Source organism: Empidonax traillii, unplaced genomic scaffold (assembly GCF_003031625.1).
Source record: "Empidonax traillii isolate 1590-97213 ecotype Southwest subspecies unplaced genomic scaffold, ASM303162v1 scaffold482:size1200881, whole genome shotgun sequence".
NCBI lineage: Eukaryota > Metazoa > Chordata > Aves > Passeriformes > Tyrannidae > Empidonax > Empidonax traillii.
This window is the reverse complement of record NW_020955675.1, coordinates 382,007-409,254: the sequence shown is the minus strand read 5'-3', so window position 1 is coordinate 409,254 and position 27,248 is coordinate 382,007. Positions and strand designations below refer to the sequence as shown.

The 27,248-nt window shown below is 42.4% G+C and overlaps 1 protein-coding gene across 2 annotated transcripts in view; it reads left to right on the top strand.

The window, feature by feature from the left end:
• The first annotated feature begins 4,832 nt into the window (after positions 1-4,832).
• BCHE (butyrylcholinesterase) overlaps positions 4,833-27,248 on the top strand; it is a 49,372-nt gene continuing 26,956 nt past the window's right edge. Inside the window, exon 1 of one of the 2 annotated variants that reach the window (XM_027896135.1) lies at positions 4,833-5,102. The gene's annotated coding sequence lies outside the window, so the exon portion shown is untranslated. Of the gene's footprint in view, positions 5,103-24,007; positions 24,296-27,248 lie in introns of those variants that run through there. The other variant, XM_027896136.1, reaches the window with a different exon arrangement.

Below are 27,248 nucleotides of genomic sequence, written 5' to 3'. Positions count from 1 at the left end.
CAAAAGAGACTCAGCAAGGGAGGAAAATTATTCTACTGCAAACACAGAGCCAACAGAAAACATAGAACCAAGCAGAAGATGAGCCAGAAATTTAGGAAATGGAATAGCAGTGATGGATAAGAGGGTTGGAGGATGTTAGAGGGAGTACAAAAAGTAAAATGCAAGTTTAAGATCCAGCGCCCTTTGCATCCACTGTAAGCTCAGCCGTGGACTTCAAAGGATTTTGGTCATGGATGGCAGTCACAGAGCAGGGATTATCTGCAACCTTGCCCTGGCCACTGTAGGCAACTCTGAGAAATGCTCTCCCAGAAAGATGTTAAATTGGAAGGGAATCAGAGAAGAGACAGAATAAAAAATTAAGGGGTTTTGTTAGAGCTGAAGTGGGAAGAAAAATGAAGAGGACTGAGCAGTTATAATTTGGCCAAATAGGGAATAAGCAGGAACACAATAACAGTTTTCAAGTGTCTGAGGACATAAGCTTGTAGAAAGGATAATAATTATTCACTCTGTTATATGACAGTAGAATTTTAACAGGTGAAGGGAATATATTATAAGGGATGAAAGACATTTGATGTAAATATCAGGAAATGCAGCATATTAAACTGTTGAATAATAGAAGAGATGGAAGTCCTGTGGTCTGGGATTTTTTAAAAATCAGATTGAATGCCAGCTATTGAAATGCAGAGAGTAATCTTTCCTATCCCCCAGGATGCCGTGAAATACATCTGCCTTAAAAAGATTCCTATCTCCTCCCAGCCCCTTCCTGTGCAAGTTCCATGTGTTTTAAAGCCTGCACCGGGAGCTGCAGAAATAGCAGAGGATAAATTGTTCTTAATAATGAATAAACACTCTTCCTATCTTTTGATTGTGTAATCTTCTCTCTGCTTCCACCCCTCCCTGATTAAGATTACAGTCTTTTCTCAAATGTAGTATTCAAGTCATTATCTTCAAACTGTTTTGCTCCACTCAGAGGCCAAAAAAAAAAAAAAAAAGGCTTTACTGGGATGGGAAATGAGGATATTTGTAGCAGTAACCCAAAGATTTGTTGGCAGAGGACATTTTTTACCATGGTTTATCTCAGAATGTTATTTTTTTTTTCCTGCTAGAAACGCTGCCTACAGGTGGTTTAAGACTCTTTTTCAGGAGTTTTCCTCTCTGGCCACATTATTTTCTTAAGTCTTTAGGTTTTAAAACTATTGACAACAATAAAGACCATTAGTAAATTGGTTTATTTGCATGTGCCCATTCATTTGCACTGCAAAGAGCTCGACTAAAAAAATATTAAGCAAAGAGAAAAATGTAAAAATGTGTATTCCATAACATGGTTCATGACAGGGGATGGAGCTATTTCTATTCAGCAATTCCTGACTTTTTTCCACCCTCTGTATTTTTGGTTCCTGAATGTAAGAAGCAAAGACAAATTTCAGATGATAAATAAAGAAGCTGGTTTTTTGGTGGTGGGTTTTTTTGTTTGTTTTTTTTGTTTTTGTTGTTGTTTTGAATTTTTTTCCTTTCAATATGAAAAAGGCAAATTAAAATACAGCTAGATATTTGTAAACTTAGGAAATACCAGCTCTTACTTCGTATAAGTGATCATAGGTTCATTCATTTTGATTTCAGCATGACTATTCACACCAGAGGAGGATCTAAACCACTTATTTTCCAGTAAGTGTTAAAGTACAGGACTTCACTCACTCTAGTACCAGTTTTAATGATCAATAGTACACTTGGGCAACATTAAACCGCTGCTTTTAGACTTTTCACACTACTACAATCAATGTTAAAAGACATTGAAAAATAGTTTCTGACCATTTCTGTCTTGGTTTGATACTAATGTACAATGAAATGCGGATTAAAGAGATACTGGGGAAGGTTTGCCACGTCCAAGTGGAAATCACATCTATTTTACCGTAGACAAACATGTTTTTTACATCTGCAGTGTCATATATTTATGCTTAGAAAATCAGCATGTCCTGCACTGCAGAAATAAGGATCTCAGGTAAGAAGCTGAATATGAAGTGTTAGCAAAGTGCTGCAAGAAAGAGCAAGGACAAGGAAGAAAAAACAGCAGGCAAGAGGTGGCATCTGCCCACGGAACACTGGGGAGACCATTATTGCAATGACCTGTTTAATTCTGCAGCCTGATTTCCAAACTGATGATGAAAATAGGAAATATTCAGCAAATGGAAAGTAGGATGCCTGGAAAAGATGTTTTATAGAGAGTGAATTATAAAACTGGATGCATGTGGTTTCTCTGAGTAGGGTTTAGGAGGTGACTTTCCTGAAATCAAGGAAGCAGTGATGTGAAAAATCATGTAATAATAAGTTATTAAACCCAGTAGCTCTTCTGATCCTTACACAGACTGTGACAGCATCACTGACAGCACTGGAGCCTTGCTATTATGTGAGTCATAGTAAGTTCATAGTGGGGGGTTTCTGTGCTGGTACTTTATCCCCAGGTAAATTCAATCTGTGCTCTGATTTGCCCGCAAAAGACATTCAAAAATCAGCCCCAAATTCAGTCTTGGATATATGTAAAAGTTATAAATACCTGGAAATAAACAGATTAAGTCTGGTTAAAATAAAGAACTAGCTCAAAAAATTAAAGGGAAAACAATACATAATCCATAGCCTGTAGAATGTCCCAACATCCTTGAAAGCCAAGATTCTGTATTTCTACACACTTGTATTATGAACTTAAAAGCATGAATATGTTTCATTCCTTGCCAGGTTTGTTCTTCTACTTGGAAAACATTTATTCTGCTTCTTGTTTACACTGAATTTAGAATTAATGTGACTGTTCTGGTTGAGCAAAAGCAACCTTGACTTGCATTAGGCATCATTTTATTATGCCAAGGTATCTTGTGTAAAAACACAACGTGAACACAGTTCTCAGAATTAGGCTAGTTAATAATTACCATATAAACAGGTCAAGGATCAAAAGAGACAGTAAATTCTTGTAAAGTGTGTGTATTTCCAAATTACAATACTGAAAGCCAGAGCTGTCTTAATATGCATGGAATAAACCTAACACCCAGAGGTGAAATATCACATCCTCAGTGAACCTTTTTCAGAGAATAATAATCAAAATAATAATGCCAGCAGTTCATTTGTGTAAAATAATGCCCTGTTGGCATTAGTGAAGTATTTCTCAGATACAAAAATATTTACTGAAAACTTACATAAACCCAAACCACATTTTCTTTAATACTGTAGAAATAAACAGAAACCCCAGCTGAGAGACTCCAGTCCAGCTTCCTGATAAGTTTCTCAACCTAAAAACTATTTCCCTGGCCCGGCTGTCCTTCCAGACCTGCTCCTACACTGCTCTCACCAGCTTCCCCCAGGACCTGCTGGGGGGTCCCTCAGCTCTTTTTAGCAAGACACCACTGAAAATTAAAGTGCTTCTGTAATTTTACATCTTAAATACACATACCTTCAACAAAACCTCCTGAGGGGGTGTGCTGGTGCTGAACAGGATCATTCTGGAGCAGGGAATATGATGTGTGGGCACAGACAGAGGCTGAGTAGAGAAACTGCTGCAGATGTAACAGGGGAAAGAGCTGCCTGGTGGAATCAGGGTATGTGAGAGGTCTGGGAATAACAGGTACCAATAAAGACCAGGCAGCACAGATTTAAAGCTGGGAGACCCACCCAGGTGGTAGCACTTCCCTCTTTCCAAAGGCTCATGGTCTGTGTCAGCCACACCACCTGTTACCATCCCGGTTTCTGGTGTTACCATTACCAGCTGTTACCAGTTAATTATTACCATCAGCTTAACAAGCTAATCCCGGCCTGGCTGTGCCACCTATTTGTGTTTAGCACTGAAAGAATCACAAAATCATAGAATCACAGAGTGGTTTGGGTTGGAAGGGACCTTAAAGCTCATCTTGTTCCACCCCCTGCCATGGGCAGGGACACCTTCCACTAGCCCAGGTTTCTCCAAGCCTGGCCTTGGACACTTCCTGAGTGGTTCCACTCTTTCTGCAGTTTAGGACATGGTCACCTCTGGTCCTTTTAAAATGTTCCATGTTTCATTACATGGAATCAAGAGCATAATAACGCCAGACTTAAGCTGGGGATGGTCATGGACGCAGCTGGAGTCAGGCGAATGTTGTTTCCAGCTGAACTTCCCTGCCTTGTTTTAGTTGGCCAAAACTCAGGACATAAATGGCTCAGGCTGAAGGTTTTGTAATGCAGATGGCAAATACACGTAGGACTAAAATACAGTCAAGTGACAGTGTGAGAGTGACAACACTGCAGATTTACTGAGGACTGAAATGTGGAGTTTCTTCAACCTGAATTATTTTTCAGACATTTTCTTTCTGCGGCAAAATTTGGGGGTTTTATATGCAATTAAAATATTCACAGAAAATACTACTATAAAAACCACAAACCCAACCGACTAGTCAACGGAAAAACCCACAACAAAACAGTTTTATTTTTCTTTAAAACGCTGGAAAAGAAAGTAGTTCAATGCCCCAGCAGGTACCTGACCAGAGCACAGTCCTTTCTCACTGAGGTAACATCACTCATACAGCCAAGCAATACCATGAAAACTGAATAAATGAGTTGGATGTCTCCCTCTTTGTTATATTAGATTTTAATGCTTCTTTATTTCTAATAAAAGCAATGTGGAATGTAAATTCCACTCAAACGACTAACCCATCCTGTGAATTAAAACTGCAAACAGTTATAGAAAACAATTAAATCTGCATGTGCTCCTTTTGGAGCTTGGAAAGGATTGAAAAACCAATAAAAAAACCCTCCAGTCCTCTCAGTCACTACAGAAACATGCAATACCCAGGAAAGGTCTCAGCAAAGTGGGAACAGCACAGATGAGTAAACACAGCTGAGCAGAAATGTGTGTGGTTCATTCAGTTGTTTGCCAAGGCGCCCTTACTTCAGTACATTATTTACAGATAAAAAATAGCCCATCTTTGGAGTCATGTGGTGTTCCTGGCTCCTCAACCTCCTGCTTATCTCACTGGTTAACCAGGAATTGAGGGTATAAATAGTTTGGCTAGTTTGGTGACTCTTGGCTCTTTTGCTCAAAGGAAGAAGCAGCCAGAGCGGGGGAAAAAAAAAAATCAGCTTTCAAGGTTGGTCTTTTCTGCTTCCTTTTCTGAGACAGAAAGCGGGAGAGGTGGAAGCGCTGATGTGATCAGACAGGCAGGTCGGAATGAACAAACAAAAGAGCTGCTGCTGCTTTCCCCCCTCATTTCGGTGCTAATTCGATGCCACCTCCGCGGGTCTGACATGTGGGAGGGCAGAGGGTTCGAGCAGCACCAGCCGGGGCTGTGACAGCTCCGGGTGCTCCCGTGTCCTTTACCCTGAACTCTGGACCGGCCCCTCGGAGCCTGCTGGTCCCGCAGACTTCGCCTCTGGCCCCGGCCCAGAACAGCTGGAGGGTGTTCAGAGCTCCAGCCAGCCATGAGGATCAGGGAAAATGAACTGAGCTGCCCCCAGAGCCCGGGGCAGGCTGCAAGCCATGCCTTGCCCTGGGCTTTGAGCTGCTCACACAGCGTGGACTAAAGGTGTTAAGCAGGAAAGGAGGGGAGAGGGGGGGTGTCCTCTATTTTGGGAACTCCAAACTGGAATGAGCTGATTGCTGATGGCTAAAAATATCGTGTTGTCGGTCCTTTCTATGCTCTTTGTTGTTGAAAATGCAGAATATAGAAAGGAATCCTAAATCCTGGAAAGGAATGGAAGGTTGGAAGGACCCTAAAGATCATCATTTCCAACCCCTCGCCACGGGCAGGGATGACACTCAGCAGATCAGGTTGCTCAGGGCCCCATAGGCTCTAGAGAATGGATAAGCACATAAATATATTGCAGTACTTTACTATTATGTTTCACTACTGAAAAATCTCTTCTTAGACCACAAAAGGGACATATGGACACCTCTGTGTCACACTGGGGGACACTGAGAGGCTCTACAATATGTACAGACATATGGGCAGGCCAGGGGATGGTTTTCACCCATGTTGGGTCACCCCTGTGCAAAGGGGACTGGTGTAGGAATGATCAGAGCTGCAGAGGAGGAAAACACATCATCTAAATCTGAACATTTAAAAAAAAAAAAAAGATCTGAAATGGGTGCAAAAAAAAAAATCAATCAATGTCGGCCTTAATATTGCACAAGAATATTGGAGGGAGAATTAGCAAGAGGTGGTGTAAACTGAAGGAAGTAAAGTGAGTGTGGAAAGCAACTGCATGAATTCTTTTCTCTTTAAAGTGTTAGCGGGACACCAAGGTGGAATTAAAATGTTTTAAATGTCAGCTGCCTGCGTGTCCCAGATCCCACCGGGAGCTTTCCAGTCATCAAAAATCCAGCCGTAATAAACGCGCTCCCGCTCGTGCTGCGCTTTGCAGCTCTTTCTCTCCGGCTGATCACGCTGGCAGGTATCTTGTTATAATCAGAACCGAGGGAGCACACGCTCCTGAGCTCATTTCCAGCTCCTCCACTGGCACAGAAGGGGTGGCAGAGAGGTGGATGCTTCAAACGTGGCTTTCTTGGTGCTGCTGTCGTGCCATGAGGTCAGCAAAGCCCGGACTATGAGACTTGCCAGCACTTCATGGTGCCTTTCCCACCTGCTCTTTGCTTGTGCTGGGAAGGTCCTGAGCTTTCAGGCTGGGGAAGCTCCTCAGAGAGGTTGTTTGCAGCTAATCCTTGGTCACAGCTCAACCGGGCCCTGCTGATATCCCGGAGCTTCCACAGTTAAAATTTCCAGTTATAATGTAACGTGCCTGATTGCTCAGTGCTCAGAGACAAGCTCTGAGTGATTTCCCTTCTTCTCCATCTTCCTTGGGAGTTGTGCTCAGCTTTTCCCTTCTCCCTTCCCTTTTGTCTCCCAGCTGGCCCCAAGGGCTCCTGCAGCAGCCAGGGATGGGCTGTGGCACAATGAAGTTAATTATTGGCTGACACAGCCCTGGGGTGGATGGTGCTGGTAACTTCTGATTAACATGTGTGATGGTGCAGTGGTGGTCAATTAAATCTTTTCATTCTCCCTCCTGGGATTGATCTCATTTTATAGATTTGCCAGCATTTGTGCTCAGGTTTTTGGACCCTGGGGAGGCCAGGCTGGTCTGTCAGGATCCCAGAGCTCCTCATCTTCTCAACCTCTTCATTTTTCCATAACCAACACAGTGAGCAACAGCAGTAAATCACTGAATTTCTAAGAACTCTTAAAAATAAATTTCCCAGGCTTTCCCAGCTCTAAAACCCTTAGAAAGGCTTTTCTTCCCTTTCCCCACCTGGTTTTCTCTGGCAGGAGGAGTACGACTGTTACACAGCAATTTTCTTTCCATGTTTCTAAAGTGGCTGATTTTAATTCAGACGTATTTTCCCCTGAAAATCCTTCCAGTCAATATGGAATTACATAAAGCAGCTTTCTGGAGGGAAAATGCAGCTGGAGAGGTTTCCACTGAGAGAGGTGTGTGTGTGTTGGGGTGTGGGGGTGCATGGTCTGCTCAGGGAAAACTCAGTTCACTTGGTACCTGGCAGAGGGGAATATTGGGGCAAAGCTGCAGAGGAAAGAAGGAATCTGAGAGAAATGTGGAAAAGAAGAGTCTGGATACCCAGTTCCTTCTGTCTCAGGGCCATGCAAAGAGGCTGCATCAACAGACCATTTAGTGATGGGACAACTTCGGTCTCAGTATCCAGTCCAGGACATCCCAGCCCTGCTTTGCACCACCTGCCCTGCTTTTATTTCCTTTGCTTCTTTATCCCTGTCCCCAGAGGTTCTCTGGCTCAAGAAATGGTCTTCTCTCATTTCTTTCCCCCAAAACTAAGTAGATGGGGTGGATGAGGCCAGAGGGAAAAACAGCTGCTGAGGTGCTGTACACCACATCAGGAGGGTACAAGGACTGGCTCTGGACAGTCCAGTGGACCTTGATCTCTGTGCAGAACAAGTATTTTTCAAAAAGTATTTATTTTTTTTAAGTCTTGGCACTATCACTTTTGATGATCTATGCTTGGATGAGGAGGGGGAAAGAGAATGCTTTGCATGTGCTGCACACAACCTGAAATAAAACAAAGTTACCGCCTTCACTTCTGCATTATACTCAAAAGGGCAAAAGTACAGGGTAAGCTGGGAAAGCTCTCAAACCCATTTTTAGAAAAAATGGGATATTTTAGGTGTCATTATTCATAAAGCAAATGAAAATATTGCATAGTCCCACCTATCCATCCGGGTGGGCACAACAATTTCTGAGCTCGTTGCTCCATCACCGACAGGGGAAATTAAATGTTCAGCTTTGTTTTCTACCAAATCCTACTGCCATGATACCTGTGGACAGGACAACTTTTGGGTTGAACTGACTGCAAATCAATTTCTGTTCTGCTCCTTCTGAGTGTTTGCCAAGTTTTCTGTGTCGTGACTGAACCTGAATTCAAAATTAAGACAAACAACAAACTTTTTAATTGGGCTTTATCTTTTTTTTTGCTGGCAGTCACTTGAAACATATTAACCATTTTTGGCTGCTTTTGAAGAATAACCAGACATTTTCACTGTTTAGATTTCACATTGTTTAGATTTAATTTTTTTTTTTTTTTTAAGAGTTAAACAACCATCTCTGAATCCATTATTGTCTGTATTGGTAGATTCATGAATCTTCATCTGGATGAAACTTCCTTTACTATTGTTTCCAGGTAGCTGCATTTACTGGAAAATGAGCTGTGTGTATGTATATATATATATATATATATATATTCACTATTTATATATATATGTGTATATTTACTGTTACGAACTGTATAAATATATATATTTTTACTTCCATGCTGACCATCTGCATACATGCATGTTATCACTTAAACCTTTAAGGTGCTACTTTGTATTTAAATAATCTTTTTGATGCTTCAAGCCATTCATTCAGATGTAACAGCAATGTGTTCCACAGCAGCAGCGTGGTTCCCACTTTTTTTTTTTTTTTAATATATACAAGGGAAAAATGTGTTTTATCTGCCTTGCAGAGCTTCAGACTTGTGGAATGTTGAAAAGAAAAATTGTCTTTGTTCTGATTTATGAGCAATCAGCAGTAATACAGATCCCCCCCTTGGGATGTTTCTGCTGAAGTGGAACCACATGGAGATTGAGCTTCCTCCCTGTGTGCCCTGATAGTCTGGTGGTGCCATTCCAATTTGAGCTGAAGCACAAGTATTTATTGCAAGAGAGGAGTGCAGAATATTTGCTGAGTAAGCCAGGACTTTTTGTATTATGCCAGGGATTTAAAGGGACAAAAAAAAAAAAAAATCAGTCCCAGCAGCAAGTCTCGGGGCATTCCACATTAACCTCTCTGTATGGCAAGAATTAGATCTTTTTTCTTCTGTTTTCTCTGTCTCAGGAATAGTTTTTAATCCATGGCAGAAATTTACCTTTTACCCTGTAGTTTTCAAATTTCTGTAATAGGCTTTGCTGATGGATTGGGTCATAAGCTTTCTAAAACCACCCCTCAATGATCTCCTTAGGTTGGTTTTTATTCTGTGAACCTTTCTGCTGGCACTCAGCAGGTCTGTGGGGCAACAATTTTAACCATTCCAAAAGGGGAGGGGGGAGGATTTCCCTGTCTTTGACCGCTTTGTAAATGTTCTGGAGTTTAATATTCACATTTATCAGTGTTTATAACACTGGACTGGACACAGCAGGAGGTCGATGACTTGGACAGGAGGAAGTTTGGAAATGTCCAACATATAATTATCCTCTTTCTGAAAGGACAGATTCACTTCGAAAGAGATGGACAGAAACAGGCTACAAAGTGCTGCTGTTCAGTAGCTAAAAATCTGGTGGTATCCTCTGAGAGACTGTTTTAGGAGAGGGAGCAACTGTGGAGCCTGTAATCTGCCACTGGAGTGTGATCCACGAGCCAGGATGGTCCCAGCTCCCCACAGGGAGCTGAATAACCTGAGTTGTGTTTCTTGTGTTACAACAATTCCTGATCCAGTGTATTCCCACTGAGGTGCATGAAAGAAAAGGAGCCTTTCCCCTTCTTCTTTTTAAGCTGAGCTAAAAGGTTTTTTATCTTGGAGTACTTTGAGGACAGCATGTGTTGCATCAATTGAGGAGGAAAGGACACAGTGTGGAAAAGCTCCCCAGAGCCAAGGGAAAAGCTGAAGGGTAGTTGAGGAAGAATCCTAAAATGTTTGGGAATATTAAGAAGAGAAAAAAAATAGTCAAATGTTTAGTGATTTGGATGTTAAAATTCAACTAAATGCTTTCTAAATGTGACTCTCAGTTATTTCATGTAGGTTTAAAGATCTAGGATCCTGGTTTAATATCGTGTTGTGGGACAGTCTTAGCTCTTGTGCCACAATCCCATAAAACTGGTTTTATGGAATTACCTAGTTTTAGGAGGGAAAGTGCCAGGATTCAGCCTTGAACCTTAGCCAGGTTTGCTTTTCCCTTTATCTCATGTGCAGCTACCAGGTGGTGGGTTCAAAACAAACTGAAAGCAACCACCTTTCACAGCTCACATCCCAGTGCAATGGGTCTTGTCACCAGATGTTCTGGATGTTGAGTGTTTCCAAGGTTACAAAAAAGTGCTTGGATGAATTCAAGGAAGGAAAAAGCTCTAGGTGGAAACAGGAGGCAAAAACATCCCCTCTTACCGAGGCTCCATTTTTAGCTGGTTGGGAAGTTTTACTTGCATCATTTCATGTTTTGTCTGCTCTTCTACTTGGCTTTTGCCAACTTCCCTGGTTTTGGAGAGAGTCCAGAGGAGGCCACAGAGATGAGTAGAGGGATGAAGCACCTCTGCTACGAGGAAAGGCTGAAAGAGTTGGAATTGTTACGCCTGGAGAAGAGAAGGCTCTGAGGAGATCACATTGTGGCTTTTCAGTAGGAGATCACATTTGTGGCTTCAAACTAAAAGAGGGGAGGTTTAGATTAAATATGGGGAAGAATTTTTTCCCTGTGAGGGTGGGGACGCCCTGGCACAGGTTGCCCAGAGAAGCTGTGGCTGCCCCATCCCTGGAAGTGTCCAAGGCCAGGTTGGAGCAACCTGGGCTAGTGGAAGATGTCCCTGCCCATGGCAGGGGGTGGGACTGAGTGACCTTTAAGGTCCCTTCCAACCCAAACCATTCTGTCATTCTATGAGTTGTTTTGGTTTACGTTTACTCAGACTCTGCATGGCCATTCTGGCAAATTCTTAATTTCATGAAAAATGTTATTCCTTCCCTGCAGTTACCATATCCCTGCAGTTAACACATCTCTGCAGTTAACACATCTCTTTAGTCATACAGAGTGGAAAACTAATTTTGAGACATACCACCTGTCTGAGGTGATCAGTCTTGTAGGAAAAAAAAAAGTCTTCTCAGTTTAGTTGTGATTTACTTAGAAACTGTGTAATGGGGAACCTGGGAAGACTAAATCTGTTCAGAAGTTAGGAAGGAAAATAAACATTCAGGTATAAACGATTAAAAAGGGTAATCTGAAAGATATTCTGATTAAATTATGGGTGAGGTCAGCATGGCAGAAGCATTCATAAGATTCAAAGGGTTAGGGTAGTGCATTGAGGTTCCAGCTGCAAAGGGACAGGATGTCCAACATCTTCATTAAACTCTACTTACCCAAGGCATCCTCAGAGTTCTAACCTAAGCCTACTCTTGATTTTTTTAAATAATATGGAGTTTTGAAAGATTGGAATGGTCTATGCAAGGGGTAGAAATGCAGTAGTGAAATAAGGTGCAGCTACGAAATCAATGGAAGCTTCGCTGGAAATTGCACTGAGTGTAACAGCAGTTCTTGGGTCAGCTCTGCAGTGTTTGCATCCTAAGCCTTTGCTGTTGATGATTCTTTTTCTAAATTTTTTTTTAAATTATTTTTTTATTACTTTATTTTCATTATTTTAATAATTTTACTTTTACTGCTTATTTTAATTTGGTTTGGACCTGAATTTCAGCAAACGCTGCTGGTGGTTTTCAAAGTGAGACGAAGTCCTGTGAAAAATCCCGAACTGTATAATCAGAAGCAAAATGAGTCTGAGAGGCTTGTTTTCTTTCTGGTTTTCTAGGATTTCAGATGAATAGCAGCCACGAGTTGAGCCAGCTCTGTGGTGATGAATATTGCTTAAGGGCAACAGCACAACCTGGTGGTTTCTGGTTATTCTAATGCATCAGATCGGGTATCTGCACAGACAACACAGAAATTTCCCTTCCCCACAAACCTGCTCAGAACTGCAGCTGGTTTTCATTAGTTCATTTGTAAGATACTGTTTTACCTGAGGTTTTCAGAATAAATAGAAAAACCCCCAGACTGTCAGGACACTGCAAAAAGACAAAGCAGCAGATCCTTCCCAGCATCACTGATTGTGAAACCTCGAGGTGCAGTTTGTGCTGGATACATCTGAATTTTTATTCCAAGGTAATGGCTAGGGGTGTATAACTAAAAAGAAAAGCTTGCAATATGCACTATGAAAATTTTGGAAAAACAGACAAAAGGGAAGTGTGTGCAGAAAAAAAAAATGCAAGTTTGCCCTGCTCTTTCTGTTATGACGAAGCCAAGAAAAGTATAAAATGCATTTACTCCGAATGACTGTTCAGACACCAATAATAGCATTTATTCTCTTTCCTCTGTGTCTTCAGGGTAAGTGAGGTTGGTCAGAGTGTATCTTCTGACGTGGCAGTGAAATGAAACGGGTGGCAAACGTGCCCAGCCAGGATTTCCAAATAAAATTAATTACACTTTGTGTTTTGCTGGGTTCTGAAGAACAGGCTGTTATTACTGGCAATGCAGCTGGCACTGCTGCGGGTGCTGAACTGAATATCTCGCAAACTACGTATTCAGTTCCCTTATTGATCGCGTGGAAGGGGACAAAAGCCACTGACTGTAACTAGAAAGGGGTTCCAGTGCAGTGCTGGGGCTGTTACTGAGATTGTGAAAGGCTTTTTCATAGAATCATGGAGTTATAGAATGGTTTGGGTTGAAAGGGACCTTAAAGCTCATCTTGTTCCAAACTCCTGCCGTGGGCAGGGGCACCTTCCACACAGCAGGTTGCTCAGAGCCCCATCCAGCCTGGCCTTGACCATCTCCAGGGATTGGGAGCCCTTCTGAGTTATTTATCTTCAGGCTGTGTCCGAAACACAGACTGTTCAGTCCTGCTCGACTTGATAGAAAGAACCTTTGATTTCACCTGAGTGGGTTTGGACCTGAGAGCAAAGGGATTTTAAAAGACACTTACGGAAAAACTGAAGGACTGAAGTGGCTTTGGGACAAAAGTAGCATTATGTTTATGCAGGGAATATTCCTGCAGGATTTTCCCCACAAAGAAATGCCGAGGTGTCTCTTTGCTTCATCTTTGTCCTTTAGCCCAGTTCATGGCTGAAGGATGACTCACAGTCCTGGTCCAGGAAAGCACTGACTCCACGTGGAAGTGTGATTAATGCGTTTAAACTCATTCAACTTTTGTTTATTTATGGCGATCAGATATAGAAAGTGTGCTGAAATTCGTGAAGATTATTATTATTATTATTATTCTGCTTTGGTTTATTACAGAGGAAACGCATTATTACATAAACAGGACAAAGTACTCTGAAGGCCAGTGATGACATTTCTGCAGAATTGTACAAAGAGCTTTGGAAAAGTGTAGAATAGAAAAAAGGGAGGGAAAAAAAGGAGAAAGTATTTAAGAGAAATATTTGTTTTCTTTTCCTTGAGTGCCAAATTGGAGGACAAAATGGTCAAAGACCAAATGCTGTTGTCCACAACCTTTCCCTACAGTCCACTAAAGCACAGGGTGGTGATGTGGTTCCTACATCCCACTAGAGCAGGTATGGGAATCATGGTGAGTTCTACCACAGCTATCCACAACTGTGGACAGAAAACAAACCTCTGAGATGAAATGCCTTTGTGCCAGCTTCCCACACGTCCTGCTTCAGGGTGGAGGAACTCCAGATTATGTTCCAGCTTGCTAAGTAGGATTGGTGAGCGCGCTGATGTCAGGTCTATCTGCTTGATGTGCTTTGATCACCCTCTAATTATAACCCATCAGTTGAGACACTGATTTGTGCTTTGCTCACGAAGCAGAGGCAGTTTTGATGGTTGAATGGAGCATCTCAGGTCAGCTGGGTTGAGCTGACACGTCTCCATCAGCCCCTCCTGCCATAACTGCTGGGTGATGTCTGGGCCAGCACAGAAACTTCTGGTAGGGTCAGTCCTCCACTCTGCTGGCCCTGCTCTTTGCCAGAGTTGAGCCATATTTTCATCTTAGCAGAAAGAATTTGTTGGAAATAACTTACTATACTCCTTGGGAGCATCTTCCTGTCATGGAATCATTGAGGTTGGAAAAACCCTCTAAGATCATCGAGTCGAACCATTGACCCAGCACTGCCAGCCATGTCCTCAAGGGCCACATCCTCAAATTTTTTAACACTTCCAGGCATGGTGATCCCACTGTTCCAGCCTGTTTCTGCTCTAGACAACCCTTTCAGTGAAGAAAATCTTTCCTGCTATCCAATCTGACCTCCCCTGGAGCAACTTGAGGACATTTCTTCTGGTCCTGTCACTTGTTACCTGAGAGCAGAGACCAATCCCCACCTGGCTCCAACCTCCTTTCAGGGTGTTGTAGAGAGAAAACTCTTGACAACTGAGTGTCAAAAACCCTCCCAGAGAACAGTCACGTTCCCAGTTTTCATGCTCTCCTTTCTCCATGTAAATGGAGGGAACAGGGAGAGGGTCTGTATTGTTTTTGCAGAGCCATTTGTGCCCCCGAAATAAATGTTGCATCAACACTTATAGTACATGTAGGAGGAGGAGCAACAGTTCTGTAGAACAAATTCACTGTGTTCCCATATTTGTCCACCTAATTGTGTGTTCTCATTGCTGTAAATTTTGCATTAAATTATTTAGGTCAGCTTAAATTCGGAAAGCAACAGAATAAACACCATTTTTTTTTTTGCCTCATTTACATGTCTGTGATTATTGTGAGATGGTTCGCTTCCTAAATTAAAGTGATGCAAGCAGTCTGCCAGGAAAATAAGCAGCGATATTTTTTTGGTTATGTTTTTGAAAAGCTGGCTGTGACACTCAGTCATTAACCCAGGAGTAGGTGGACACCTGGAAAATGAAAATTCAGAAAGCACTAGATGTGTGGATGCTCGGGTTTGAAATGTCCTAATTTTCCTGTGAACTAAACAGCATTTTGGGTCTTTGCCTAATTGTTTAAGTATATAGTGATGCAGATGTGGGTGCTGCATACCTTTGGAGCTGTTGGGGTTGGTGTATCAATATCCCTGATCCAGGGATTAAGGATTGCTTATGGAATGGAATGGATGCATTGTCAGGATACAGGGTATCACATTAAAAGTCATTAATAGCTGTGTCCTGTGCCCTGACATGATGCAATACAGCAGCTGTCCCGTGGAGAAACTCCTCAGGCATCCTGTCAAAGGTAGACATGCTAATAACTGGGATAGGACTGGCTCACTGCATCCTGATGGTGCCAGAGTCCTTCCTGCTTCCCTCTAAATGACTTGTCCTCAATCCCTACCCTCATCCTACCTCTTGTTTTCACGGCTGGGGAAATGCCCAAAACTCCAGACTCTATTTCTGGCTGATCCTGTCTCGTGCAAACACTTCCCTGTTCCTCAGGAGCTTCCCATAAACATTTCCACACCACTGTCACCTGCCAGTGCCTTACATTCCTTTGGTTATACACTGACAAATGTTGCCTTGTGGTTTTCAGTGTGTGTGAGTCCCATCTTTCTGCTCTCACCAGATGCCACTTATCTTAAAAGGAAAGCTTTTTGTTACTAAGGCTGCTCATACTGATCTTCTTTGACTTACATGAAGATCATGACTGAAAATCCAGTCATGGAGTGGCCCAGCACAGCTCTCCAAGTGCTCTGTATAAATCTTTGGATGTTTGCTATGTCATGTGCTGGTTATCACTGATGGGCTGTTCACTGTGGGGTCACTGTCATCTCCAGCAGATATTTTGGGTTTTACTGTGCTTGGAGAATCTCACCCCGTTGTTCAAGGGAGGCTGTTGGTGTTTTCCCACCTCAGGAGTTTTGGGTGAGGAGGAGGCTGCAATATGTCATCCTTTCAGTCACTTTATTGAATAAATATCCACTGGGGAACAGGAAGCACCTCCGTAGCCTCTGCTTTGAATCTGCTTCTGTCATGGAAACGGCATTCCATTCCCTTTGGTCAAACATCTTGTTTCCTGTCTGTTTTGGTACAATTATCTCAGCAAAAATTCATCAGTTTTACCCCCTGCCCATCTTCTCTGGAAAAAGCTTCTAAGTTTCTCCGTAAAACATCAGAATTCAGACCCTTTTCCTATTTCATGCACCAATACTTAATTTTTGTACAGGTTTTTATCGATTGCTTTCCTTGGTGTTATTTTATTTTGCTGTTTCATGGCTGCTGTTAACATTTACTAAGGAAACTATTTTTTACACTCTGCATGTGAGGACATCACTGCAGATTTTTTGGCGTCATGAATAGCCAACTAAAATTTGAGGGGGGGAGGTGTGGGGGAGATGTGGAAGAAAAGGAGGAGAGAAAAGGCAGCACAGGAAGATTAGAAAATTGCCTTTCACTTTTCACATGGTTAAATCCTAAACACTGGTAAATGCCTTTTCACTGGGGAGGACAGCTCATATCTGATATAGGTATAAGTGTACTTGATCAGAAAAGCAACACCACAGGCACTTCCACCCCTTTGTGCAACATTCCAAACCTTCTGTGTTTTCAGCAGCCGGGGATGGGATTTGCTTTTTCTTTTGGCGTGAACACGAAAATTAAGCTCACTTGACTGCTCTCACTGAGCAAGCCTCAGCCATCCTGTGTTCCTCCAGGGGCGCTGGGAATAGACTCACAGTCTTTTCCAAACTAAATGATCCTGTGATTCTACTTTATGGAAGCTGTGTTCCTGTGGGATGGGCACTGGAGGGCAATCCGTGTAAATCTCACTCAGCAGCACCCTCCCACCTACGTGTGGGTTTGCTCCAGTGTGAGTGAGTTGCTGCTGCTTTGGCAAAAAGGAAGGCACGGGGGTTTGTGCCACGTTATTCCATCTGTGCCTTCTGAATCCACTTCCAGACCGAACCCTCACTACAACCTTTATTATGATTGATTATTGTGCACACAAGATTCACAGCTGTGCTAGTGGCTCCAACAAGAAGCACAGGCAGTTCCTGGGCAGGCTGCTCCCAAGTGGCTTTCCTTCCCCAGCTCAGGAGCCCAGAGATATTCTTCACTATTTTCCTTTGGGTATTGCCTGTAGTGACTTCTAGAAAATGTAACCTCTGAATTCCGAGGGCTGACTTCTGTTTACTGTGGAAAATGGATGGAAATGCTTCTTTTATTCAAGATTGCCATCAAAAATTCTTTATTTTTAGTGATATACTGAGAGGAAACCTACCACACTGCAGCTATAAAAGTGGGATATTTAAAACAAACCAAAAAGAATAGTGTCCTTAAGTCCTGGCTGTCTGAAAGCAACTCGGACTTCCTATGATCTTGGGCACATCTTTCAATTTCCCAATATCCTTGGTCTGATAACTGAAACAGAAAGTCTTTCAGGTTGTGGACTGTCTTTGTGCATTTTGCAGTGAACCTGCCTTCAGGCAAAAGGGAGAGAAGGAGCAGAGAGTTGTAACATTCCTTCAACCGCTAAAACTGCCTCTTCTCCCCAAGGTCAGCAGGGTCTGCTCACAGGGCCGGCTTCTCCAGCACTGCCCTCCCTGAAGTTTTCCTTCCCTGCTGCAACTCCTGCCAGGGGAAAATACTCTTATGGATGGTTTTTGGTGTTAAAATGTTCCTACATGGTAGAGGGAAAGGGACTGGGAGAAGTCGGTGCTGTTTCAGGCTCGTACAGTTTCCTCCAGGAAAACAAAGGTGAGAGGAAGGAAAAATAATGTTATGGGGTGGGGTAATCATGAGCAGAATGTACTGTTATTAAACTAATGCAGAATAATTCTATCTCCTTTACAGTGTAATGCTCTCTAATGGTTATACCTGATTAATGTTTTAGGAACGCTGTTGGAATCGACACGGCCTTAATAATTTGCCCCCTGTCCTCAAAATTCACACTGATCCCCGCGTTTTGGGCATCACATCACCTTTCACTTAATGTTATGTACTTAATATATAAACATACAGCAAGACCAGAGGGGGGTCTCCCTTACTTCAGCACTCAGCCAGCTGTTCTGACAGGGCTGTTGTCGAGGCAGATGGCCCCGTGATGGATTACCTGGGACTCACCAATCGCGGCGTCCTCCCCAAACGTTCGCACAGATGTTTGTAATGAGGTCTGCGTGATCCCACACAACACTTGCACATCCACAGAAGGAAGGGGCCTTCTGTTGGGAAGTCATTCAGCCTGAGAAGGTTGCTGCTGTGGTGGCAGAGGGCAGCCCGTGGTGCCCCAGTGGGGAGAAAACAAGCACGGCCTCTTCCAGGGTCATTTGTTTTTTCTCCAACGTTATATTTTCTTTCCTGAAACACAAAGGCAACGGGATCAAATCTGCTGGGGATTATAGAAAATGAAGGAAAACTGGCTCTGGAATGTTTTTTAGTTTTGCCCTGATGCAATAATAGTGAGAAAAATAAAACTTGTGTCCTGATGTGGCCAACACAGAATCAAGACGGTTGGAAAAACCCTCTAATGTCACTGAATCCATCTACTACCCCAGCACAGCCAAGGCCACCATAAATCATGTCCATAAGTGCCACATCTACATGTCTTTTAATTCCCTCCATCAACACTGTCTTCCCTCTACCTGAGCAAAGTTATTGGAAAGGGCTTTTCCAGCACGGGGCCTGCAGTGACCTCTCAAACCTCCTCTCCCAAAAGCTTCAGGCCTACCACAGAGCACCAGTGGATCTGAAACTTTAACTGGTACCAAACACCTCATTATCTCCACTAAAATCCATCGTTGTGACATATTCAGGTGCTGTGACCCATTTTTGGGGCCCACTGAACTTGTTTCCTCTGTATTTTCCCTCCCACAGGTCCCAGCAGGTCCTGATGTCAGGCTCAATTCTTTCATTCTCATTTTCACCACGCTGGATGAAATTGAAATCTGAAAACAGCAGTGACTTAAGATGAACCTTTGAACACCCCTATGGCATTTTTCATTAGGGATGTTGCTTCTCTTGTGGATGCAGAAACTGAAAGTATAATAAAAAGAAAATTGGGAGGTTTGGGGAGAATTCCCACCTTTCAGATAGAGATTCTACTTTAGAGATTCAAATGAGCTCATTGATCCACCAAACTTCTTAGTTATTCACAGAGTTTGGGTGTGAGAGAACATAATATCATGAACTTCATGAATCTGCTGCTGGTAGGTGACCATGGGAATTCAAATATCTTTATTTTAAACAATTAGAGCTTTAGAACTCGTAGAAAAGAAACAGGAAACAGTAATGGAAAAAACTTATACAGTCAATTAATTAATCATCTGCAGAAATCTGAAAACCCTAACTTGTAATTTAATTAGCTCTAAAAAGCTCACACAAGATGAGCTCTTTGCTGAGGCTTCAATTTTTCCTATTTTCCTGCAAGGTAAACACCTTGCTATAATAATGTCATGCAAGACATATTTTGTACACATTAATCATATTTTATTTTCTTGATTGAAACTGATCCCCTGATGAGACAAAATACTGAGTTATGTAATACCACGAGGAATTAGGAATACATGAACTTTCAAAAGAAATAATAATAATACCTTTATCTTTTAACTGGCTATATCTTCTCATTGGCTCTGATTTCTCCAAGACATTTATAAAAGTACAGACCATAATTGTGCTAATAAAGAGGAAATTATGCTGATCTATAATTAGAGTAATAAGGAAAAAGGCACAGCAGATCATAACTGAACCAATAAGGGGAAAATATAATCATGTTTAATGGCTTATATGAGTGTTAGTGTCTTCTGTATACTTAATAAATTGGTATCCATTTTCCTGGTGTGTATCTAAGACACCTTTCCTAATATTATCAAATTACGCTTTGGATCCGTTGTTGGGAACTTCTGTTCATCCTGGCAGCCACTCTGTGGTGAGGCTTCTTGGAATAATCAGAATAACAACATAGCTCTTTGTGGTCACCGTATTTGGGCATGAAAAGATGCTCTGAAAATTCAAAAGAAAAGGCAGTGATTTATTTCTTAATATTCACACTTAAACATCATGGCTACAAGCCCCAAAGCTGAGCATCAGTACTTCTTTGCTGCTGTTGAGCTCTCTCTTCTGTGTTGTGGGTTTTTTTTTTTTACCTGAAAATCTCACAGCTTGCAGCTTTGATGTTTTCTCCCTGTGAGTCCTTGAGCTGTTAAGTGTCCCCTTCTCAGCAATCTTACCCCTGTCTGCAGTTTCACCTTTTGTATCTTGTACAGCTCGAGTTCACTTGTTTCCCTCACAGCTTTTTTCCTCCCAACGTGGTGGTTTTCTCAGAGGTCCCAGCCAAGGTCACACAGATGCTCAGCGTGAAAATCCAGCCAGGGATCAGAGAGAGCTGAACCCTCCCGAGGGATTGGAGAGCAGGAGTTTAAAACAACCTGCCCACATCTTCACACAAGTGACATTACATATAGCTTAGCTAAAATTTGCCTTTTGATTACCCTCCCAGCACTTAAAAAAATGAGAATATTTCCCACTATGAGCATGTAAATATTTCCCTGGACATGCCCACACTTGGTATGTGATATCCTTCACTTTGAAGGGATATTTGCAAAGCTTTTCAGCCCAGTTTTCCTCACAGGAGCCCAGGTGCTCTTCCTGAGCTGTAGATGGCTTGGAAGGGCAGCACCAGCTCTGGTGAATGGGGCTCTTCATGTGCAGGTAGACCTCGAAAGCTCAGAGGACACCTCTCGAGAGAGGCTCGTGTTCTCCACTAGAAACATCTGAGACACATCTTTTCCCCCACAGTTTTATCTCTCAAGGATTTCTCAGCTCCAGTAAGTCCTGAAGATAAATGGAGAGGGCATGGAGTGACAGGACAATGGGGAATGGTTTCAAAGCGAGGGAGGGAAGGTTTAGATGAGATATTAGAAAGAAATTGTTGGCTGTGAGGGTGGGCAGGCCCTGGCACAGGTTGCCCAGAGAAGCTGTGGCTTTCCCTGGGTCCCTGGGAGTGTCCAAGGCCAGGTTGGATGGGGCTTGGAGCAACCTGGGATAGTGGAAGGTGTCCCTGCCCATGGCAGGGAGTGGGACTGGATGATCTTTAAGGTGCCTTCCAACCCAAACCACTCCATGCTCCTCTGATAACACGGAAGGGGCATGACTTAGGATATTCATAATTTAAAAAATCTGCCTATGCTTAATTAATATCCTGAAAGGCACCTAAATAATTAATTAAATAATAACAAAAATATATTTTATACTATATATTGACTATATATTTTCAGGTATGTTTACGTATTTATATATAGTAACTATTGCTCTCTAAACTTCTTAGCCTGATAAATATCAGTCTTTCCTAGAGCTGACCTTGGCTTTCACTTCTTAAGACACCTGGACATCTCTTGTATCAAATTTCCTATGACAACGTGACACTACTTTCACACATACACTTGAAATAATGAAAAGGCACTTTTATATTTTGCAGTGATCTTTAAGAACCTTAAATAAAAAAAAATCATATAACCTCATAAAGCCTCATTAGATAGATGGATGGAAATGTTTAAAAGTAACAGAATAAATATATATATGTATGTACACAACACACACACATATATATGCACACACATATATAGTGTTCCATGCACTGGTTTATACCTCCTTTGTTTTCAAGCTCCCAAAGGATAACTGAGAAAGCAACAATTCTACACAGAATTACAAAAGGCATTAAATGTATTTAATCTCTACTTTTCGCTCAGGTATTTTTAGCAAGCTCAGTAATAACTAAGAGAAGTGTTTCCTCTCGCAGCAGCACACAGTTGTGAAACTTTAATTTATATGTTAATTTTTTAATTAAAGGGAAAAAAATTATAGGAGAGGGTTTGGTTTTCTTTAAAAGTGCGGCATAACGGTCTAACATTAGACTGGAGGATGAGAGTTGTGATGTCTAACAGCCCAACCACTCTTCCCTGAGGACATCCAGGTAACCCCAAGGCTGAACTCGTGTTTTCTGCTGCCTCAGAAACAGCCTGAGACTGTTGATTCACTCAGCCTTGGGGTCACCTTGTCAGGAAGGCTCCACATTTTGCATTTGCTGAGGGTCCTGCCTGAGAGCAGGGGGTGTTTGGGTGCCTTGGGCACTGCAAAGGGGAGCAGGCAGGGGTGAGGAGAGGGGAAGGTACAGCCCTGACAGCAGATGTAGGAAAACACAGACAATGCCAGAAAATAGATAAAGTCAGATAGATAAAGCATTTTTTAGTGTTTGAGTGTCCTGCTGTTTCGCTGCTGCTCAAGGCAAAGAGGTTTCAGAACGCAATGGTTAGTCATAAACATCTGAAATGTCTCATTTAAAAGCGGCCTCTAACAAGATTTGGGGCTTGTGATTCATTCCTCTGATGTCATGGAAATGAAGGAAATGTGTGTCACCTGGCCACGTCTCCAAATGGGGGAAAGAGGCATCAGAGAAAAGCAGTGAATGCACACACATCAGAGAACATTGAAACTGCCTTAATTTCAAGAGCATGATTTGGTGTTTCCTGCAGGAAACTGCACTTGAAAAGTTTTAATCAGCAGGAGCTGTGGCTAGAATTAATTCTGAATTAATCTTGTTTTGTCACTAAATATTTCTATTTGCATTGCTGACACAACAATCTTGGCTAAGAATTGGGCAAGTACCGGGCATTTCCATGCTGAAAGCTTTTGGTTTTATCACAGAATCATAGAATCCTTGAAAACCCTGGGTTGGAAGGGACCTTAAAGAACCTCCAGTTCTGACCCCTTGCCATGGTGGTTTACATTTAGACTGGGCCATATCGTATCCAGTGAGCTTGTCCATGCAATACCCCTGATCTCTGATCCTAAAGGGAGTCTGCAAAATTACCAGGAGAAATGAACTGACCATGATTTCTTAAGCTTTCCTCTCTGAAAGCACCATTTCCCGTTCTAGCTGTAAAAAAACCCCACTTGTAGTCTCCATATTAAGGTCTATAAACTTCATACTTAACTTTTTATTTCTGCTTTATTCCTCTTCTCTGCATCACCAAATATTGCTTCTGTGTAATTGAAACAGAGCTGTAGTTTGATTATTAAACAGGGAAAGTAATTGTGTTTGGCTGTACAGGGGGAAGTAAAGGTGCTGCATGGAAAGAAACTTAAACTCTGAGAAAGTTGCTCTTTTTTTTTATTCAGAGCAGAGATTGAGGGTAAAAGCTCCTGGGGGGCAGCGGTCCCACCACCAAGGGCTGACCTTCAGGGGTGTGGGTTTGACAAGACAATCTGTAAGGAGGGTTGTACATAATTTATTTCTCTTCTCCACCCCTCTCGTCTATTCATTTGTGCATCAAAATATTTCCATTTTGAATAACCCCCCCCCCCGTGCTGTAGGACCTGACCTGTGGCTCAGCCTGGCTTTGTACCTGCAGCGTGGAATTCTGGTGGGAACAGTGTTTGGGAGGCTGGGGTAAGAGGAGGGTATCAGGTGTCCTAAGCACCAGGGGTGATCTCTCCTGTTGGAATCCCAAGAAGACAGAGATCATCAGCATGTGATACCTCCTGGGTCCCGTTTTTAACCCCCTCCATCAGCAGAGGACCACGCAGGGCTCTGCCACAGCCCTGGTGGCAGCGAGTCAAGCCTTACAGCTGATGCTTTGCCAGTTGTGACATGCCTGGGCAGAGCACGCTCCTGTTTTATCCGCCACAGTTGCTTAAAACCAAAAATAACCACTTATCTTACAGTGAAAAGTTTGAGGTAGTTGAAAATGGTAAAAAAAAAAAGAGAAAAAAAAAAAAAAAAACACAGAGGAGGGAGACAGCTCTAAGCAAGACCAAGCAAAGACAGGCAGGACTTATTATATTCAAAATTCTGTTTATATTTCCAGCTCCTAAACCAGCCGCCCCATGCAAAGGGCACATCCCTGAGTTCCCCCAGCCCCGGGGAAGCTCCTGCCTGGTTTCGCCCGGGGCGGGGGTCCCTCCGTGGCGTTCCCAGAGCGCTATCCCGTTATCCCGTTATCCCGGGGGCAGATGCCGGGTGGGAAGCAGCGCCTGCCCGCAGATGGAGTTGCTGCTGCCAACTCTCGCGAGCTTTATGTCAGAAACACTTGATTACAATGTCACCACTGGCCAATTTACGGGCTTAAAGCAGCAGCCGCTCGGCTGCGTTTTCCCCCGAGGTACCCAAAGATCCCGACTCCTAAAAACTTCGTAGCTCTTGTAATAGAAGAGGGGTAAGTGATTCTCTCTTTCCGTGTCTCTCTTGCCTGCTAGGATAATTTACAGTTCGGCTTGATTTGCACGGGGATTGGGATCTTTTAGAACGTTCTGCTCTGCCCATTTGTTGCTCTCTTGGGAGAACTCCCCCTGCTCTGCCAATGCAGCGTGTGTGTCCAACCTAGGATTATTCAAGGGATCCTGGGCTGAGTAAATTAGGCTGAGCTAGAAATCGCTTGTTAATTCGACCATCTCTTCTATTTAAATAGTGATTATATAGCCCTGTGTATAGATTTTTTGGACTGGGTAAGGATTTGCAAGGGGAGGAAACAGTGATTGAAATAAGCAGTGTTCCCTCGCTGAATAAGAATGCAAAAGTAGACTCTGTTTAACTTTTGCTGAAGGAAACTACTCCAGCAGCAACTTTTTAAAATATGCAAATACACTGTAGGATATAACTATGCTGGGTTAATGTTGATGAGCTAAAGCAATTTCTGACCCTTTTACTCTCGTAGTAATAATCGAGTCGTGTTTGTTTTGCTCAGTGTGCTTTACATTGCCGAGTTTGGTTTAAAGCAGCATTAAAAACCTTATTAAATGTAATATTTGCCATGCAGTCGAGGTGTAATAATAATCCTCTGTCTCTTGCTGCTTCTGTTAATATTGGCAGAGTAGCTTGAGACAAGTCCTCTCCTTCAGTAGCACAAAACTTCTGTGTTTTTCAAGCTTGATCTGTTTCTAACTTTTCCTTTGAAATTTGCAGAACTAAGTTAAAAGGTACCCAGCTGAATTTTTTGCTAATTTTTTTTTGTCTTTCTAATATTCTTGTTTAAAACTTCATCAGTTTCTTTTTCTTGAAATGCTACAGTGTTTTCCTCCCATCACATTCCTTTTTAACGAACAGGAAAGTGCACGGGGGAATTAATTTTAATTACTACTTAGATAGTAAAAGCTTTAGAAACTTTAAAGTCTCTTGCTTTTCTCAGTGTTATTTTCCCTTCATAATGACAATATTTGAAATATCTTATTATTTCCAGCTTGTTGCTGTGGTTTTGCCTTAATCTTTCTTCACATGGTCAGTGAAGTGTCAGTGAAGCAACAGATGTACAGAAGTAACTTCTCCCATCTCACAGTGGTATTGGGTGCTCAAATACCCAACTAGATCCCTAATATTAACATTCTTCCTAGTCACCCCAGCTACCTTGGATGCCTCTATCCCTTCTTCATCCCTTCTCCATCCTGTCTCCATCCCTTCTCCATCATCATCCTTCTCTCCGCTCTGGCAGGTTTTTAGGATCCTGAGGGAAGAGTTTGGATCTGGTTTTACAGAGATGAGCCCTAGGGTGCTCAAAACCAGTGAAGTTTTAAGATCAGATTTCCAGAGCAAACCAAGTTATTTTCCTCTCCTCTCCTTCCATGGTATCTCTTAAATCTTCCTGAGAAAGTTTCAAAATTAAACACGCCGTGTTAAAAAAATAATCCCAAGTGAGAGTGGAGTCTGTCTCAGTTTATCAGGCTGGAAATATTCAGCAAACTGGTTCAATTATGCCAAATTCTCTCAAAGACAGCGGCATTTAGGCTTGAGAGTTTTAGCAAAGTAAGGGAACTGTGAAGACAGGCTCTTGTTTGGGTCTTTGTGGGGGTTTGAGCTGGATCTCAGGAAAAGGTTCTTCCCTTTGAAAGGTGGTGGGCACTGAACAGGCTCCCCAGGGTTCGGTCACGGCCCCAAGGCTGCCAGAGCTCCAGGGGTGTTTGGACAATGCTCTCAGGGACAGGGTGGGATTTTTGGGGTGTCTGTGCAGGGCCAGGGGTTGGGCTGGATGATCCTTGTGGGTCTCTTTCAACTCAGAATATTCTATGATTCCCTAAGGCCACAAAGGGAGAGGAGCTAAATGCCACTAACTGATGGGAGTGAGCCTCCTGTCCATGCCAGAGCGAGTCCTGCTCACCCAAACCCCTCAGGAATTGCTGGACCACATGAGCTGACAACTCACATCTGTAAAATCTAGCAAACAGTGGGGCACTTGCAGGTTTCTGCTAGTCCAGCTGAAGGTGGAGTGTGACACCAACTCTGATTACCCCCATTCACCACCTTATCTATTTTCTTTAACACAGTAACAAGATAAAATGGCAATAAATGTTCATGCTTTCTAAAATTTATCTATTTGCTATCTGTTTTGATGAACGATAAAAATATCCTTGAAGATTCCTCCCTGCTTCTTTGGTGCTGTCTCAAAGTTAAGAACCTCTTTGCACAAAATATTCCTTTCCCCCCCCCCCTCTACATTTTCTTTCCAAGAACAGGCAAACAATCATGAGGAGCTCAAATTAGGCCACAGCTGTATTTTCCATACAAATTGGCCTCATTCCTTTTAAGGACACAAATTCTCCTCATTAACAAAGAGTGGCCTGTTTAAAGGGGCAGGACAGAGTACATGATGTACAACAGGGTAACAAGGAAAAAATAGAAGGGAGCTTTGTTGAGCATTTTCAAATATGTAAAGCACAAAAATGGATTTATGCAAATAGCCTTTGTCTGAATTTTCACTTTCAAGAGGACAGTACTGGGGTTTTATAGCATTTGAGAAGGTTGGGGTAAATCAGAATAATAGTATTTATATATGATATAGAATCAGCTATTATTCCCTTAGCTTTTAGGTAATACTAATTATCACTTGGAAGGGTTCTCAGGAAGCAATGAGTGGACAATATGTACATTTTTAGGTACCATCTACATATATTCAAAGGTCCTTGGTGTTTTAGCATTTTAACGTTCATTCTAAGCAGCAGAAGTTTGACTACTACTATGTAGTACTCTGATGGTTGTGAACTTGCTTTAACTCCTCTAGAGAAACAAGATCTTGAAAGACATGTCTCATTTAAGTCTTTAGTGTTTAAGTCACCTGCTAACTGGAGTAATCAGAGCCTGCTTATGTTACTTTACCTTCCCTGATCTGGCTTGTTCAGTTC